The sequence below is a fragment of the Notamacropus eugenii genome, chromosome 4, assembly GCF_028372415.1.
Source record: "Notamacropus eugenii isolate mMacEug1 chromosome 4, mMacEug1.pri_v2, whole genome shotgun sequence".
Lineage (NCBI taxonomy): Eukaryota > Metazoa > Chordata > Mammalia > Diprotodontia > Macropodidae > Notamacropus > Notamacropus eugenii.
In genome coordinates, this window is record NC_092875.1 from 455,351,098 (window position 1) to 455,370,243 (window position 19,146).

General features: G+C 33.7%; 1 long non-coding RNA gene across 1 annotated transcript in view; it reads left to right on the plus strand.

The window, feature by feature from the left end:
• The window catches only part of LOC140498656 (uncharacterized), a 48,706-nt gene extending 34,694 nt beyond the window's left edge, over positions 1-14,012 (plus strand). The window contains exon 3 of the long non-coding RNA XR_011965168.1: positions 13,882-14,012. This is a non-coding gene — a long non-coding RNA (uncharacterized lncRNA). The remainder of the gene's footprint in view (positions 1-13,881) is intronic.
• The last annotated feature ends 5,134 nt before the right edge of the window (positions 14,013-19,146 follow it).

Consider the following 19,146-nt stretch of genomic DNA (forward strand, 5'->3'; position numbering starts at 1 on the left):
GTTATTATGCAGAAAATAGCTTTATAATTGAACCAACATAATCTTTGGTAAACAAAATCAATAACATGCTTTTTTATTAGATAATTTTGCATCATACTCTTCAGTTTGTATAGTCCACCTGTGAATGAAACAATGATCATTGAAATAAAATGTCACCAGTTTCAAAGATGGACAAAGGTTGAGCATCAGTCTCTATTTTTACATGAACGAGAATAACTGTGGAGCATACATGTAAAGGTGATTACCATTGTTTAGTTTATTATTTGCACTTTTGGTATTAAGCTTCAGATTCTCTGTGGCTAAATGACCTATTTATTGAGAGAATGAGATCTCAATACCTTCAATTCCTCAGGAATAAGTGATTTTGGTAGATGTTCATCAATATCACTCCAATTGGAGGGAAACAATTAATTAATTCTTGACCTAGATCTCTTTCGTCCAGGGTCTGAGTCCAGTTAATATCCAAGTATATCAAGAGTGGTCCATATGAATGATGGTTAAGTTAAATATCATTAATGATGCTGTTTACTTTTCTGATTATTTGAGGAAATAAGAATCATGCAAATATGATTCTTTGGCTGCCCTCAAACTTCAATAATGTCATCTGTTCATACACACAGTAATTTTTCCATAGAGAATTTTCATGAAAATATTTGTAGGATGTTATGAAATATTGATTTATTAACATGATTTTAATATTTGATGGAGGGTATATACATCAAATTAAGTTTATTTTTCATAGATGTATGAGTTTATCAATATGAATGGTAATAGCAGTTGTTTTGACTTTTTGTCCTTTCCCAGTTATTCTTTCTTTGTATCCATCTTTTCTGTAAGTCATTCAGAGAGGATCTTTTCCCTCTCCTCCAAATGCTCTTGGAGGCTTCAAGATGGCTCCTAAATTTAACTACGGCTCGTTTTAGCAGTGGACAATGAAGTACTTCTTGGGTTAAGTCCCACAATACAAAATAAATTTATGTGAGAAGGAAGGACATCAACAGTGGGAAAAAATGATATGAAATATCTCATATAACAGTATTTTTCGGTTACTATCACTAACTACTTCACTCCATCCTATTCCCCCTCCATTTATTATATTCTCTCTCTTTTTCACCCTGTCCCTCCTCAAAAGTGTTTTCTTTCTGACTTTCTACTTTCATTTTCAGAATCTGGACTTTATGATTGGATATGTTTGGAGGTTTTTAATTTATATAATGTCCAATTTATTCATCCATTTTTCCTATATTTAGGGGATAAAAAAGGTGTAATGGACATGGGATTAATTAAGTATTTACCATCTTCCAGGGACTGCACTAAGCACCTGGAATCAAAGAAATTCACTCTTAAAGGATTTATAATCTACTGGGGAGATAATAAGGAAGCATAAATGTAAAAGCAAGGCATACACAGAATTAGTTGAAAAAAAAATAAAAACAACAGAGGGAAGGCACCAGCATGAATGAGGGTTCAGGAAAGGCTTCATATAGAAAAGGGGAATTTCAGATAGGATTGTGCTGTATTTGCTAATGCATTTAGGCAATATTTCTGCTAATCTGAATGTTTTTGATGCCAAATATGTGATCAATTTGTGTAAATGAGTAAAATATCCATTTAAGTAACCACCGAATACAAAAAAAAACATCTGGAAGTCTAGTTATGGAGACACACTTAGAAATTATGTTGATATGATCATGAAACCTAATTTACAGAAATGAAAAATAGGATTCTAGAAATAAAAGCCTATTACTTGTCCCAGGCTGAAAAGTCAATACTATGGAAGTTAATTTACAGATTCCAAACCATAACAACCAAAATAGCAAAGGATTACTTATAAAATTAGAAGGAATAAAAACAATATTACTGTGCATGAAGAAAAGGAAAAAAAATCAACAGGAAAATACTGAAAGAAAAGTGGAAAGCATGGTCACTTAGAAGTATCAGGTCACAAACTTGATCACAAAACAGTAAAAAGCAAAACTATTTGTACTAATAAAGTCAAATAAACAAATCAACAGATAGATATGTGAATTAATACACTAATGAATGGACATTAAAGAAAAATCCATTGGAACAGAATAATTATTGAACATAGTGATAAAGAGTGCAGCAAATCCAAGACTCTAAACTATGAAGTAAGAACTCACAATTCAATAAAAAATAACTAAGAAATCTAGAAATTTATCAATGAGAAATTGGGTTTAGATCAAAATTCACCATAAATCAGAATAAATTCTAAATATATTTGTGATTGAAATATGAATGGTCACAACATAAACAAATTAGATGAGTAGGATGACAAGACATTAATTAGACATTTTTTGATTACATAAAACTAAATATCTTTTTCATGAACAAAATCAAATCAATTAACGTTAGAAGAAAGTACCTGAAAAGTACATGTAGTGAATATCTCTGTTAGAGGTCTGATATTCAAACTCCCTTGGGAATTTATTCAAGTACATAAGAATAAGAGTCATTACCACATTAGAAAAAGTCAAAGAATATGGACAGGTCATTCTGGGGGAAAAAAGACAAATTATTAATATCCATATTTTTAAAAAAAGATGTTAAAAATTCCCAATCATAACAGAAATGTAAATTTAAAGAACTCTACAATTCTACCTCACATTTATCAGATGAGCATTTTTTTTTTAAAAGTAGAGTAATAGTATTTAAAGGACATGTGAGATGACAGGCATGCCAATTTAGTGACAGTGTTGTTCTGAAGTGGAACAATTATTTTGGGAAAACAATTGGAACTATATTCCAAACATCACTGAATTATTTTTGCTAAGCTTAAATCCCCTTCCAAAAAAAAAAAAAAGAAAGAAAGAGAGAAAGAATACAAAAATATCCTTAGTGACACTTTTTGTTGTAGTTAAGAGCTACAAATGAAACAAATACCCATTAATGGAGGAATGGCCAAACAATGTTGCTATATTAATATAATGAAACTACATTGATTGAATAAATGTGAATGAAAATTAATGAAAATTCATTACTGCATTAATTGCTGCAGAAATGATTAATAGAATAGATTAAGAAAAAACTTAGGTTACCTTATTTGAATTGATTCATAGTGAAGTCAGAAGAATCAGAAGAACCATTTATACTAAGATTATAATAAGCAAAAAAAAAAAAAAGAAGTGAGTTAAGATCTAGAATCAATACATTGACCAAGCAAGTCTGATGATACCTCTTCAGTCCCATCTATTGGCAGAGTGGTGATGAATCAAATGCTCAGTTCAAGCCATGCATTTTCAAACATGGAAAATGTGTGGGTTTGTGTGTGAGAACTATATTTGTTTATTACAAGCATGTACTTTTTCTTTTTCTTTCTTGCAGGGGATGCAGATAAGAGGGAGGGAAGAGTTATAGTGATACTACGTAAAAAAGTAAAAAAGAAGGGAGTGCCAATGAATTACGAACAAAACAGTAGGGGACAGAAAAGGAACATAGAAAAGGAAGAAAGTGAGGGGTATTACTTGTTAAATTTGAAATATCCCCCCTTGAAAGGCAGAAAAACACAAACATATGTTGTAGTGATTTATGATACATATGTAATCTTTTTCTATTTTTCTTTGTTTAGCGAAATATTCATATTTGATCACACTAATCAGAAAAATTTTAGAAATTTAATGTTCTATATCTATCTGTCTATCATCTATCTATCTATCTATCTATCTGTCTGTCTATCTATCTATCTATCTATCTATCTGTCTGTCTGTCTGTCTGTCTGTCTGTCTGTCTATCTATCTATCTATCTATCTATCTATCTATCTATCTATCTATCTATCTATCTATCTATCTATCTATGCTATCTATGCACCTACATTATTTTGGGCATTCTTCCTTCACACCTTCCATACACCAACTTACTCTGGTCCACTCCATGATTGATAAGAGCAGTTGGCTTGCCCTGGAATCTATATTATAGAAGAGAGAACATTGGCACCATTCTTCAGTAGCTATCACTTGAATAATTGCATTTTTTCATCCTGCTCCCACTACCTATGCATCTACTGTACCTGTTGTCAGTGCAAACAAAGATTCCTTTCAAGTTCCATTGGATGTTAAGATTGCCCTATTATACCTCCGTTACTAGGTGTTTAGTGAAAATGGAAGAAGAAACACACTCAGTTTCATTTTGCTTTCCTTCTTGTGGGTACACACCCACGTATAACTAATCACACAATGCATAAGCACCTGTTTCAGAGAACTAATCTGACCACTAGTACTTCCCTGATCTAAATCATTGACACATTTGAATACTTGCAATAATGAACAGCTCTGTGTTATGTAAGACTGTTTACTACATCTTTATAGAAGACATATTTTGGAATATAGAAACTGGTTCAGGAGCATAAAGTCAGAAATGCAAGTCATGATCAAACTTAATGACCCTTTTATTTTGTCAAGAACTTATGGTTCTTGATCCATGAAATCCTATGTCTAGATGAAGGGCAGCTAGGTGGTGCAATGGATAGAGCACCAGTGCAGGAGTCCGGAGGACCTGAGTTCAAATCTTACCTCAGACACTTGACACTCGCTAACTTGTGTGAGCAAGTCACTTAACCCCAATTGCCTCATCCTGGGTCATCTCCAATCATCATGATGAATAGATTCATCTAGATTCAGCTAGTTCTAGAGGAGAAGTGAGACTGGTGACCTGAACATCTCTCTCTCACTCTAAATAAAATCAAGTGCAAATCATGTCATTATTTCTCTGCTGACATGGTGTTCTTTGGCAATGTAGGACAAATACACACATACACACATACACACACACACACACACACACACACACACACCTAAATCTATATAGCTATAGGGGTCTGTGTGTAGGAGTGGGGTTTGGGATTCTTAGAGAAATTTCTCAGAATCTAGCCAAGGGAGTGGAAGCAGGCTCAAAAGTCTTTCCAAAAGCAGCGATGGGATGAGGCAGATCTTATCCCCACTTTCTTAAATTTTTCTTTTCCCTCCACAATTATAATACACAAGAGCCCAGAATGTGTAGATGTTGTAACTTAGCAAAAGTAACAAATAACTTTGTCTCTCCATTAATTAGTGCTCCAGGACCCAATCCCCAGGAAATAAGAAATACTAATTTAGACATCATTGTCACACATCAGAGATGGGAATTTTCTTTCTAAAAATGGAAAGTTAGGGAGTCACATTTTGCCTGCCATCTTCATGACGTTATAGAAGAAGGCAAGTTTCTGTGTTGAGCAAGACATTGCAAGATGCCCAATATGAGATAAACAACACCATCCCACATCTCTAGTAGACAAAGCATCATCCTTTGAGAGAGCTAAGGAAGGCAGATAGGGGGTGGAGGTAGAGAGGATTGCCAGAAAGACCAAAAATGAACATGCCCTTTAACAGGAAAAAGTGGAAGCATGGGGTATGTCAAACACTACAAATGGTAAAATAGTGTGCAGTTGTGGGACACTGAAGGGTTTTTGGAAAAAATGCCAGTTTCCCTAGAGACTAGGCCCTGTAAAGAGGAGTATGTATATACTCTTATCACCCTTCTCTCTCCCTATCATAACCGTACAATCTGCACAAGGTTTATAGCATTTCTAATATCTGTATCATATACACACATTCATAAACACATATATGATGAAGTTTTGGGATTTTGTTTTCAGTGATTCATGACTTCACTTTTTCGTTTATAAAAAGTTTTATTAATAGACATCACCACTGCTGTCAAAGCTAAACTTTTCTATCTATATTTTTATCCATGAATTTAGGCTAAGAAGATTGGTCAGATTCAATTTGACAAGGCACTTGAAAGTCCACAAAAAATAAAATTTTGAATTAGGTTTATCTTCTGTCACTCTCCTAATTCCACATATTCCATTTGCTTTCTATTATGTCCTTTACGATAATTCCCCCACCCCACCTCTTCCTGGTAGACACCTAGTTTCTCCTGTCATAGCATCTACCTATATCTCTTCACTAAACATACTCATATGTTTTATTCCCAGTAAGCTTAAGATGGACATTAAATTTGATGAGTATCAATAGTAAAGAAATGAAATGTATAAGGTTATAATTCTCATAATCCACTGCTTAGGGGTGAATTTGGAAGCCAGGTCCTCTTAAATTCTGTCACAGCACCTCTAATTTAGTCTGATTTTGGCTACATGAACTTCTTAATGTTATTAAGTTCTAGGTATGCTATCCATTCTGCTCAGTTGAAAAGGCAGTCCAAATTTTTAGTAGAGAACATAGAATCACCCAATTCAAGAAGAGGAAGTGACCTCAACAGCTATCTCATCTGACTCACAGAAAAATGAAGTCTTTACTATACCTAACAAGTGGTCATCTAGCTTAAGCTTGAGAATTTCGAGAAAAGGGAACTGACCACTTTTCAAGAAAGTTGATTTTACTTTTAGACAACTCTCTTATTTCTGTCTCACTTTTAATAGCTAGACTCTTAATAGCTTCTGACATTTGTCCTATTTGTGCCTTCTGAGGTGAAAAAAAGAAAAAAAAATATTCTCCAAGTTATAGACCTTTAAATTCTTAAAAACAGCTATCATGCCTTCCCCAAACCACCTCTCCTCACCCAACTTTTACTTTTACAGGTAAAACATGTCCAGTTCCTTCAACCCCTTTTCATATGAATGGTCATATAGTATGATTACCTTTTTCCATGTGCTCTTTCATTTATTGATATTCTTAAACTGTTATGTCTGTCCCGATTCTCCCAATAAGAGAAGAGTACAGTGGGATTTTCATCTCTCTATTCCTGGTAGCTATTCCCTTTTTCAAGCAACTCATCCCACTGCTCACTCATATTGAAACTGCTAAAACATGACATGAAATTATGAAAATGGAGAATAATCTTGAGATTTTGCTTTGAATCACAGTGAATTTTTAATACTCTAGCACTGTCTCTGTGTAATAAGAATTCTTTTCATATTATTCCTTGCCAAGTGAGATGAAAACACTAATGCATGTATGCTTAAATGATATATGCCTTTTTTCCATTTACAAAATCCTTTATATAGAGAATGATAGTGTCATTTTAAATTTCTACTTACAATTTTAATTTAAATTTAGGTTATTTGATCTTTTTAAGCTATTTCCATCTTTTTATCTGTAAAGGGGTCAAAAACTGGATTAGTGCATGTGTCACTGAAATCAGGAATCCAGCAAAATAAGTATTCATGCCTTAGGCACTCTACATTTTTGTCTATTTTTTTTAAATATAAAAGCACAACTTACCTTTTAAAGGTCATATTTTGGTTTTTTCTCTTAAATACTCATAAATCCATTTTAAACTTAATTGAATAATTTAATTGATTTGGACTGTCCTATTTTAGAATTCTAAGCATTAATGCTTCCCTTTCTGAATGAATGATTTTATTTCCTGATAATTATCTGTCTTGTTTTATATCATCAAATGGTGCTGGTATTGATTGTGCTAAACTGGATACTTAAAACAGCAAACCATTATTATGCACTGCAATTTTATGATACAGGTTCTCAGAAAAATATTTCTGAGTTTTCCCTCTTCAGTAATGAGAATTGAAACCCACCCATATCTGTAACACTGACTACATTGCCCAGATGTATCTTCATCAATGAGACCTCATCCAATATGTTAAAGACCATTGTCCCTTTCTTTTGACATCTGAAGGATGTCAGAGGGGTAGCTGAGTTGCTCAACTGCCATCCCTCACCTTCACCACATAACTAATTTACTTTCTCTCACTATCATACACATCCCTAATGATATTCTTCAACCCCTTTCTTCAAAATTACCTATTTGTTACATGTGCCAGGCAGGGTAACTCTTTTGAGGGTAACAAACCCCTTCTAGGACGCTCTGTAATATTCTGGGATTGATGCAAGCAATTTTACATCATCTACAAAGAACATCTGGAGGATCTCACTGACCACAGATCATACATGTCAACTTAGACACTGCACTCTATCTACTCCATCATAGCAGCCAACAAATTGGGTGAGTATAAATCACTTTTTTAAATGGTACTTAATCTTTAGTATCTGAAGTTTTTTGTACAGGGATATTTCTGCTGACATTTCTTACCCGAAGATGATAGAACCTATCAAAGTTTCTCTGTCTATGTAAGGCGATAATCACAAAAATTAATTGTGTCAACTAATATTGCTGGAATGTTCCTTATTCTGCTTCTTTGCCATATTCTATCTTTCTACAGTGCCAAATATTTCCCTCCCATAAGCCTATGTCTATCCCATTTTGATCCTTTAAAAAGCCAATCTCTCCTACTGCTTTTAATACATAAAAGAAAAAATTAAATCACATTTCCTTATTCCCCAAGTGCTTTCCCCATTATTGCTTTTGATTCATGTATATATTTCATCCAACTAAGTAGTTTCTGGTAATTACATATATAAAATTACAGAAGATAATATTTTATTTTCTATTGTCTGTGTGGAGAGTTGAAAAATTTAGAACCTTATTAGAAAGTTTTTAGAGTTAAATTTTTTAGGGCCAATGTTCCTCAAAGTGTCCAGTTACCCTAACTTTGCCTGGTCCACATTCCTGCCCCAGGATCCAGAATGCCTTTCTCCTACATTTTAGTTTCTTCTTTTAGTCTTATTTGAAAACAAACAACTGAGGGAGGAAGAAAGAGGCCAGAGAACCTTATTTTCATCTAGAAGATGACTAGAAAAGAAAAGAAAATGTGCAAAAGAAAATGATTGAACAAGGTAATCTCTAAAAAAGTCCCTTTTACTTCCAAATTCTTTACAACCTACATAACCCATGGGAATTAGCTATTGGATGGGATAGTGATAGATATTTCCAGTTAGGAATTATTGTACATTGAAACTCTGTTTTTTCACTAGTTACATATCATGTACAGAGTTGTAGTGTAAAAAGAAATAAGAACAAGAATTATGTAAAGTCAAGAACATATTAGGTAGACCCCTGGTAGAAGATTTTTAGGTAGCTCTGAACATGAGCCACACAGGATAACGAGAATGGGTTGTAATTTGCATCATTTAAGATGGTATCCACATCATGATAGTACAAGTTCACTTAAAGATATAGAGAGTTGATATTTGTAATACGTATATGTGTGTATGTGTGTGTATAATAGAAGAAATGCCATATTAATCTGAGCTAAAATACATAATATGCCTTATATTACTGTAATGAGGCAATGAATTGGGCCCAGAGGAAAGGAGTAGATTAAATGGTTTGAACTGAAAAATTCTTTAGTTCTTTTAATGGGTGTCCAACTTTTCATTGAAATAAGGACCTATTTTTTAAAACTAATATGGTTTTGTGGTTATAGCAGGACTGAAAGTCATGGAACACTGTAGACTCTAAACAATTCAAGTAGAGGATCATACAGAGGCACATGGTATTCACAGCCCACAACAATACATTACAAAACTTGAAATTATGAACAAAATTCATGTGAAGGACATTATTGGGGAAACATCAATCAAAAAAGGACATATATCAGAAGCAAAATATATCCCACATGGCTCATTCCTATCTTCACACTGTAAAGAGAGATAGAGAAGGGCCTAAACAATGCTAAGTCAAAACTTAAGTGAATTTATGTGATAACAGGCAAATTATGGGGATTAGGAAGTCAAAGATGGGCTATGATTTAATACACAGTTTAATAGAACATCACTATTAAAGGGAACACAGATTCATTGGAAAACTCGAAGTATTGGGTACTATGGCAAAATATTTCATCGCCTACTGTCCAACTCATTGGTGGTGGTGAATATTTTAATGGTTTGACTTGTACTTAGCACTAGCAGGCAATTGCTTTCCATTTGGTACTTAAAATCTTTACATATCAGTTGAACCTGACATAATTTATGTTAGTCTTATCCGATCAATATCTGGTTATTTTTTCAAACTTTTGCCAGAAGATTAATTGCTTAAAGATATTGGGGGAGTCATAAAAATTATGTAATTTTACATAATTTATTACACACTTTAATTACACACCTTAATAAATTTTTTTCCTTTTTATTATCATTGAATGAATCACAGATTAAACAATTGAAATGAGATTCTAACAAACACAGGTCGATTCAACAAATGCAGTAACTTTCATCTTATTTTAAAGCTTTTTCACATTTTTATGCAAACTAGGGTGAAAATAAACTTCTAAAGAGAATGACTTCATGTTTTCCCTCAGCCTAAAATTTTACTTTAAGTTCCACTGTGCCCAAGTTGATCTGAGAACATTTTATTAGCTTTATGTATCAATAAAGTGAAACTCAATACTATTTTACGTAAGTCAAACACTAACTAGCTGAAGACCCTATTTGAAAAGATCAATCATTTAATATGCCATCAAATGCATGCAATTGATTATTGAATGCAATTTCATTCCTTTCTAAAATAGATGTCTGTTTATTACACTGTATTAATATTCTGGGTTAAACCTGCCTTAGGTAATTACTCTAGGGATTTTACTCCTGAGTTATTAAACTCCTCTCTGCCTCTCTCCACACTAATGTGAGAGGTTAATAGCAGTGCTCTATTTTACCCACTGCCCGACTTCATTTAATGCAGTGATGCATAGTTTTCATTAAAGCATGAAGCAAAAGAAATCGCAGGAAAAATTAACATCTAAACTCAGAACAAAATAACCTTCCAAATAAGAAGCCATTGGTGGTAATTATCTCTGCCAAGTTGAAGTAGACACAGAGAGTAGTTTATAGAACTAAAAGAAAGTGTATTTTGATCATTTTAAAAGCCAGGATCTCCTAGTGGTTTAATACATAAAAGAAAAGATTAAATCACACCATCTTATTCCCCAAGTGCTGTCTCCAGTATTGCTTTTGATGCATGTATATCTATTAAAAATATTGAACAGTATAAAACTGTTTCTACTGCCATCCAATCTACTCAGGAGTTGTGCTTTGGCCATTCTAATCTGGAAAAATTGCTCTGTAAAAGTGGTTACTGGTAATGATTCTGAGATAAAAGATGGTATAATTGGCTATATATACTTTTCAGTTCTGATTTTCAGTTTTCAGCCCTTATACTATCTTGCATTTTTGGATATTCCACACCAGTGGCAGTCATCACCGCTTACATGTTTGTTTGTAGTAAAGCTTTATCGTTTTTTGCATGTGGTACCTTAATAATCCAACATGGTGGAGAATGGGATGTCCTGATTCACTGAAGGACACAACGTACTTTCTCTGATAGCACAAACCTCACAATACTTGTATAACATTTGTGCTGTATAACTTTTGTATCCCCATGATGCAAAGAATCCTGGTCATCTTTGCTTTGGAAGATATTTGTCCTTTTACTGACTCAGTGCTCTCTTTGCAAATACTAACAAAATATTGTTCTGTGTAGCTTAGCTTTTCTTTTCACACATACTGAGCACAGAGTATTGTAGGCACAGATAACATACAGAAGAGAACAAAAGCTAAGTACAAAATGTCTTGCTCTAAATCATTTCCTACTCACCCAACTCCGTTGTCTTTGCTTAACTCTAGAAGAAAATAAAAGAATTCTTCTCTTGGAGCTTTTCAATACCCATACAATGCAGACCCAATCTACTTTGTGGACTTATTGGACTTTATTTCCTCTTTTGTACGCCGTGGCCCATTGAAACCAGTCTTCTCATTGCCTCTTAAAGTATTCTATCACCCATACCACGCCTTTTCTCTGGCTCTTCACTATATCTGGAATGCAGTTCCTGCTTGCCTTTAATTCCTTGAGACCCTTTTTCCTTTAAGATGATGCTGAGGTGCCACCTTCGACATCATCCTTTCCCAATACCTCTGAATTCTAGCGTCTTCCCTGTCAAAATACTTTGTCCTTAGCTGCATGGATTTCTATCTATCTGTCTAGGCATCTATGTAAAGATAGACTTATAAATATATCCACACATATATATGCAATACATGCATATAATGTGTATGCGTGTCTATGTGTATACAGACATATGTGTACATATATGTACATGCATGCATTCTGTGTAGACTCATATTTATTTGTTTCTTTGTTCTTCAGTCATTTTTCACTTGTCTGAATTTTCATGATTCCATTTAGCGTTTTCTCAGCACAGATACTTGAGTGGTTTGCCATTTCCTCCTCTAGTTCATCTTATAGATGAGGAGATGAAGACAAACATGTTGAAATGACTTGCCCAGCAGCACACAGCTAGTAAGTATTTGAGGTCAGATTTCAACTCAGGAAGAGAAGCCTTCCTGATTCTAAACCTGGCACTCTATCCCCTGTGCCAGCTAGCTGCATAGATATATGCATATATGGATACAGGCACACACACACACACACACACACACACACATATATATATATATATGCATATATATGCATTCATACACACATATATTTGCCTAATTGTTCGCTTATCTTCCCCCATCAGAACATAAGCACATTACACTTAGGGATTCTTTCACTTTTCACACTTGTATCGCAAATACCTGGTCCAAGGCCAAGCAAGGAGAAAGTACTCCAATAATAATACTTGATTTATTAAAATTCGGTAGAGCTATTATAAATACACAAGTTAACTATAAAGGACATGTGAAGAAAGATGCAATCTGTATCAAGAGAAAGAACTGATAAATAGAAGTATATATAGGATGATTTTTACATCTATATATACATATATACACATAAACATACATACGCACATATAGCTATCTATCTTTATCTGTTTATCTGCTTAATTGTCTCTAAAGGTAGCTATCTCCAGGGTGGTGGGGGAGGGAAGCAAAACAAAGAAAAAATCTGACAATAATTGTATTGCTTATTTGAAAGGAATAGCACATTGTATGTAGTAGATCTGCAGTTTCATGTACAACTGTCTTTTAAAATTTAATATGTTATGAAAATGTTTGTTTTATTCCTGAAATTTAAAATAACTTTGAAAGGGGTTTATTAGAGACAATTTGCAATAATTATGTTCATATGAGTTATATGCAATATAGATTGGAGTTAATTTTGGGGTGAGGTCTAGCAATAGTTTTCTTGAATAAGATCATATTTATTCTGAATCTTGACAAAAATCAGTGAAACTGAAAGAGAGAAATGAGGAGAGGGAGAGCATTCCAAGGATGGGAGACAGGATGAATGCATCAAGGGGTTTCTCTGCTGATACTTTGTCAACATCAATTAATACTTTTCATTCTGATAAGATCTTTTCAGTCTCTCATAGAAAAAAATTCAACATTGCTTTCCATGGAATAATTTGTGAAGAACAATTCCCCATCTTCCCACTTCACTGCACTTCAGATTACTTCAATTACATTTGTAATGGACTTGACCACGCCATTGATCATAAGCTGTTTGCCCTGAGGTCACTTTATATTTGACCTTCTATTAACACATATAGAAAGTAGCCTCCAAAGAAGGGCAATCAATTTTCCCCATGATTCAGTGGACTTGAGAGCAAAAGCACGCAAGTGGCTCCAAGGGCTTTGAGTGTCTTCTCCCTTATAGCCATGGCCAATTTTTGTGTAGTCAAAAAGACATTGCAATAAGAGGAGAAATAGGAAAAAGATGTCTAAGTCATTCTATTCGTCATGAAGTAGGGAAACCTGCCTCCATCATAGCAGGGGTTTCCAGAGTTACTGTGGATGAGTTCATAGAATCAAGCTGAACATATTGAAACCCATATAGACATATGACAATATCTGGAGGTCTAGCGGTAATGGTTAGGAGCTGAAATAAAAGTAATATTTATTCTAGGACAGTAAGTGGTGAAAAATTGGCTACAGAGTGACTTCTAATACTTTAAATTAACATTATCTCTGCTGTATGGTATTTTCATTTTTTGTTGTTAAACATTTCCCAATTAAATTTTAATTACTGCAATTGACTAATGGGCTGTAAATTTGACACCTCTGTTCTAGGGTATAAAAGAGGACAGACCTTTGAAAAGAGGAGGGCAGCTAAGAGCGAACTGGTTTTAGAAGGGCAAGAAGCCAAGATTTAATAGAGTCATGCTGGTAGTTTTATGGGAATTATAATTGAACTTCTTCATGTGGAGGTAGGTGAGCAATAAAATGATACTCTCCAGAAAATGGAATATACCTATTTGGTAACTGGGCTTGGTTAACAGCTAAATTTAGTTAACAGCTAGTTAGTAACAGATAAACTAACTTATTAAAATTTTTGTGTTAAAATGCTTATTGGTAGTCCTGGAGAGGGGGGTGGGAATTCCCTGTTAAAGGAGAAGAAACAATCCAAATTCATATGTTGCCATGTTTTCCCTTGGTGTGGACAAATTCTATGAGCCATGAAGTAATTATTGGGAATCCTTCACTATTGATGCTGATTCATGAGAGCCCAGAGCTAATGTTCTGGACTATGGGGTTACAAATGTGAGAAACAATATCTTGATATTTTAAAATTTAACACTTACCTATCACTCATGAATTATTGCCAATTTAGGAACATCATACTCTCTTTTAGGTTTTATAATAAAATCTATTTATCCTGGTTACTCTAAAGGAGAAGGTTATAGTTAGAGCAAGTTACAGAAAGGAAAATGATACATCAGACAACATAATGGAAAATGGCCTGGGTGAAGATGATGATACATAATCCCATAAACTCATGAATAGTTCAGAAGTGAATAGTTGAGCTCCTACTGAGTTCAATCTGTGGAGATCCACTTTGGCGCAGCTATATGGTCTAAGTAAAGATGAGTGTGCATGGTACCAGGAAGTTCAGAGATGAGAAGTTTAGCTCCCCAAAGGAATAGAAGAATGAACACACACATATACATAATACACATACACACAATGCACACATTGTGTATATACACATATGCATACATACAACACATACATGCATGCCCACACACATGCACACATGTATATACATAAGAACACATGTATATGTGCATATGTATGCACATGTATGCATATGTACATATGTATATACACATGCATGTATATACATATATGTACATGTGTATATATGTATATGTATGTGTACATATATATACATATATATATATATATAGGCATAGCATCTTGCCATACAAAACAAAAACAAATCCATTAGCATAGTATCTTTTAATACTATGACTTAACATTGCCATCTATATTAAATGCCCAGATCTAAAATATATTGCACAGTGGATAGTCAATGAATTTAAAAGGTAATCTGAAAAGCAAAAATGAATTTTGGAGATAAAGTACTGTGAGTTTATCATTTGTCTCAAATGATGGCATAGAAGAAATAAAAGAAATGCTATCAAGAAAAAAATGTAAAAACAGAAAATTAAAACACTTAAAGGGATTGAGTGAAAATAAAGAACCAGTGTTGACCTTTGGAAAGTCAGCAATGCATGGAGGACGTTTATTTAAGTACACTTCTGAAGGAAGTCATTGAAATTCAACCTAAATAGAAGAATTTTTTCTCCACAGTGGGAAATACACTTACAGATCCCTTCTTGGACCTTTTAAGTACAAGTATAGTGGAGACAGTGGAGACCAACAGGACCAGAGTCAAAAGAAACCCATCTGAGATATTGTTGACCTTGAGTCCCATTAGCTTTGCCCACCCAAAGGGTAACTGACAATCACAAAGTCTGGTAGATAAAAGGGCAGAAGAGATTGAAAAAAGTGTTCGTAGGTTTATTCGTATTACTATTCTTTTCATTATTTTGGTCCTAAGGTGAAGTCATATTTCAAAACTATACTTGTCATTTTGAAGTATAGATGCTACAGGGAAAGACTTATACAAAAGAAGGAAACTAATTTCATTAGGTCAGGAATTCCACTGCTAAATCTAAGAAGAGGGTAAGAGTCACACTACGAAAATGTTGAGAAGTCAAGGGCTACAAATGTCTTCTGGGTTCAGTCCAGAAAGGCCAAAGTTCATTTTCATGGAATACCAGGCAGTGGTCTTAAAGTCTCCTAAAAGGCAAAGGTTTTAGGGGCCATTAGCTGGTGTTATTTAAAGAGCAGTCCATTCCTGTGCTTGGAAAACACTATAAAAAATGAAGAGTAATAAGGTAAATGACCTTTCCTTGTTCCTATTTTTTAAATGTTTTTATAATCCTGTAAAGGAGACAACCTGTCTGTGTGGGAGGGCTTGCCATGAATTAGAGTCTCAGATGAGATTGTATAGAATAAACCCTTCTAAATCAGATAGTGGCATCAAAGTTAATTAAAAATATGAAAATAGAAAGCTCTATCCAAAACGGTGATAAATTTTAACAAGCTGATGATGGATCTGTTATTGCTAGAGTGTGCTTAATTAATTTAAAGATGGAGAATGAGACAGAAGGTACAAAACTATTACAAACATTCTCAGGAGGCCTTATTTATAAAATGTATGTTTTTAGAAACAACTTTTCATCTCATAAATTTTGTTGACCTTTTGAGGGAAAAGAGTTCAACAAATCCTGCTTTTGGAGAGCCATTACAGTCATTAATTTTTACTGATACTTTATTTCTGGGATGGTTAGATGCAGAAGAGAACAGAAAATATTCCAGGATTTTCAGAGATCAGGGAATGTGTGTGCGCTCTGGATTTGTGAAATAGCCCTTTATTTCCTTTTTCTTCAGTTTAGTAGCAAAACTGCTGATAATTATGTGTAAGATTTAAGGTTTATTTCTCCTGAAGAATAAAATATACTTCTAAGTTACCTGAATACTTCAACAACTGGCAGGAAATATAAGAAGTGTTCTTGTCTAAGGGCTTTGCATCATAAGTTGCCTCCAACTTCAAAGTTTTGCTTTGACTGGAAATAATTTTTTTTTTCAATAAAAGCTTCTGGGTAAATACAAAATGCTACAAATAAAATAAATTTGATGACAGAATAAACAAACTTCATTTTTTAGAATTTATTACTATTCCTTTAATATAGTTATTAACTCAGTGTTTTTCAACATGTGCCAATTTCAAAATACTGGTGTATATGGTAAAGTTTTGGTTTAGATCTACACTTTCATATGCATAGGGAACTACATTATGTGCTGCGTGAAAGATCCCACTTCTGATGCACATCTGCAAGTCTGCTATAATAGCATCAATTGCCCAGAACTCTTAAAGGTTAAATAACTTCTTCATAGTCACGTAGCCAGTATGTGTCAGAGGTAGGAACTAAGTCCAGGTCTTGATGACTCCTAGTCCAACCCTTTATCCATTACATTACACTAATTCTCCGAAGGAGACACTGTATTTGGATAATACTTGTATGTATGTATACATTATATGATGTATATATCATATATATGTATATAAAGTGTATATTATATCTCTATACTTGCAATTATATGTTTTTTCTTTTGTATTTACATCTTGTAATTTTTTTTGAACATTGCAATCAGTTGATGGGGCAAAAAAGAAATAAAAATGAAAGGAGAGAGATTGACATATGTCTGGCTTTGGGCCATAGTCTGTGAACTCGAGAGCAGGGACTATCTTCTGCCTTTCTTTGCTCTCCCTTTTGCTTACGACAGTACTGGAACATAAGAAATGCTTAACAAATGCTAATTTGACTGACTGGCTAAGACAGAAGGCTACTCTTTATGATTTGATTGGACTTTAGAAAAACTCTTTTCTAAGAATGTGTGATAAGTTCATATATACAAAAAGCTACAAAAGTTTGGCCATGGTTTGCATTTCTTATTTAAATGTTCCCTTCCACATCAGATTCTAGACTCTAGTGTAAAGCATGCTATATATAGGTAAAATGAATAGGTTAATATTTTGAGGGCCTTTTGCTCAATACTTCATAAAACTGATTGTCATGAATTTATAAGATAGGCAATAACAGACTTTAATACAGATAGGAAAAAAGTGTTAGAACTTACTAATCTGAATAAGATTACCCTTTTAACATAATGGTTATGAACATATACATATATGTGTATGTATGTGTGTACATACAACCTAGATACATGTCTTCAGCAAAGAAAATTAATCTCAGTGTGTAAAATATCTTCTCAGGGTCCTAATTATATTTCTAATGTCAACAATGATATTTTTCTTTGAAAAAAGACCTGTCTTCCCCAGAGTCTCTCAGTAAATGACAATGTTTTACATTTCTCATGCATGTTAAAATATCAGATACTTTGAAATGCAAGGCAAAGGGAAGGAAAATTCATGTATACCAAAATATATGGAAACAGCAATTTTGTGATAATCTTCCTCAACTTTCCACTCTTCAGCAATATACTCCACCTCTCACTGATTTATGACCAGAAAAAGGGCTGCATAGTTGTATAATACAAGTAAATGAAGGACAGCAGCTTCATATTTCCCTTATATTTATTCAATTCCAAGAGGTCTAGAGAAAGGTCTTCTCCAGGTCAGATGAAACTTTTGTAGCAGATTTACTAGAGCCTATGGATGAATATTATACATGCTGGGAAGGAATGGATGGACTAAATTGTATACTCCTGTAAGGCAGCTTCTACTTCATTTTTGGCCCATGACAAGGTAGGCTCCCAGTCTACAATGCTTTTTTGGGGGGAGGAGAGGAGTAAAATTCATGTTAAATATTGCTGAGGGAATAAGAAAAAAAATGCATGCATATACTGATATATTTTAGAATTAAAGCATTTATATTTCATATATATGTTTTTAATAACATAAAATGATGGTAGAAACATTGAAGTATAGTTTTCTGATATTGAATTATGCCTTTAGTTAAGCATATATTATCATTTTCATATTTTAATTATGAATTTTATGGGAGATAAAATCAAATTTTCTTGGACATAAAAGCAGATTTTTCCAGGGGTTTCACTTTTTGTGGAAGGTAACCTTTTTTTTCTAACAAGATTGCAATCAGTCTTCTTTTGCAATGCTGCCTTCAAATAATTCTTTAAAAATAAAATCAGAATTGAGCTTCAGCAATGTTTAAATGATATAGTTTCATCTGACAGATATAAATCAAAAGATTTAATTCATTTCTTTCCTCATGTTCTTGCAAGATTCTGAGATCTTTTCCTTCCAGTATCGAATCTTAATATATCCTGCCTTTCATAAAACAGGGAAGGGGATAAAGCTTATTACAGGCCCTCTTTCTGGTACTCCTGTTCCTCACACACCTTTATCCTAATATTCTCACCCCTCTGACTGTCTTATGAACTCTTCAGTCTGCACACCACGCAATAAATATCATGTATTTAGGATTTGTACCATATTTGTTT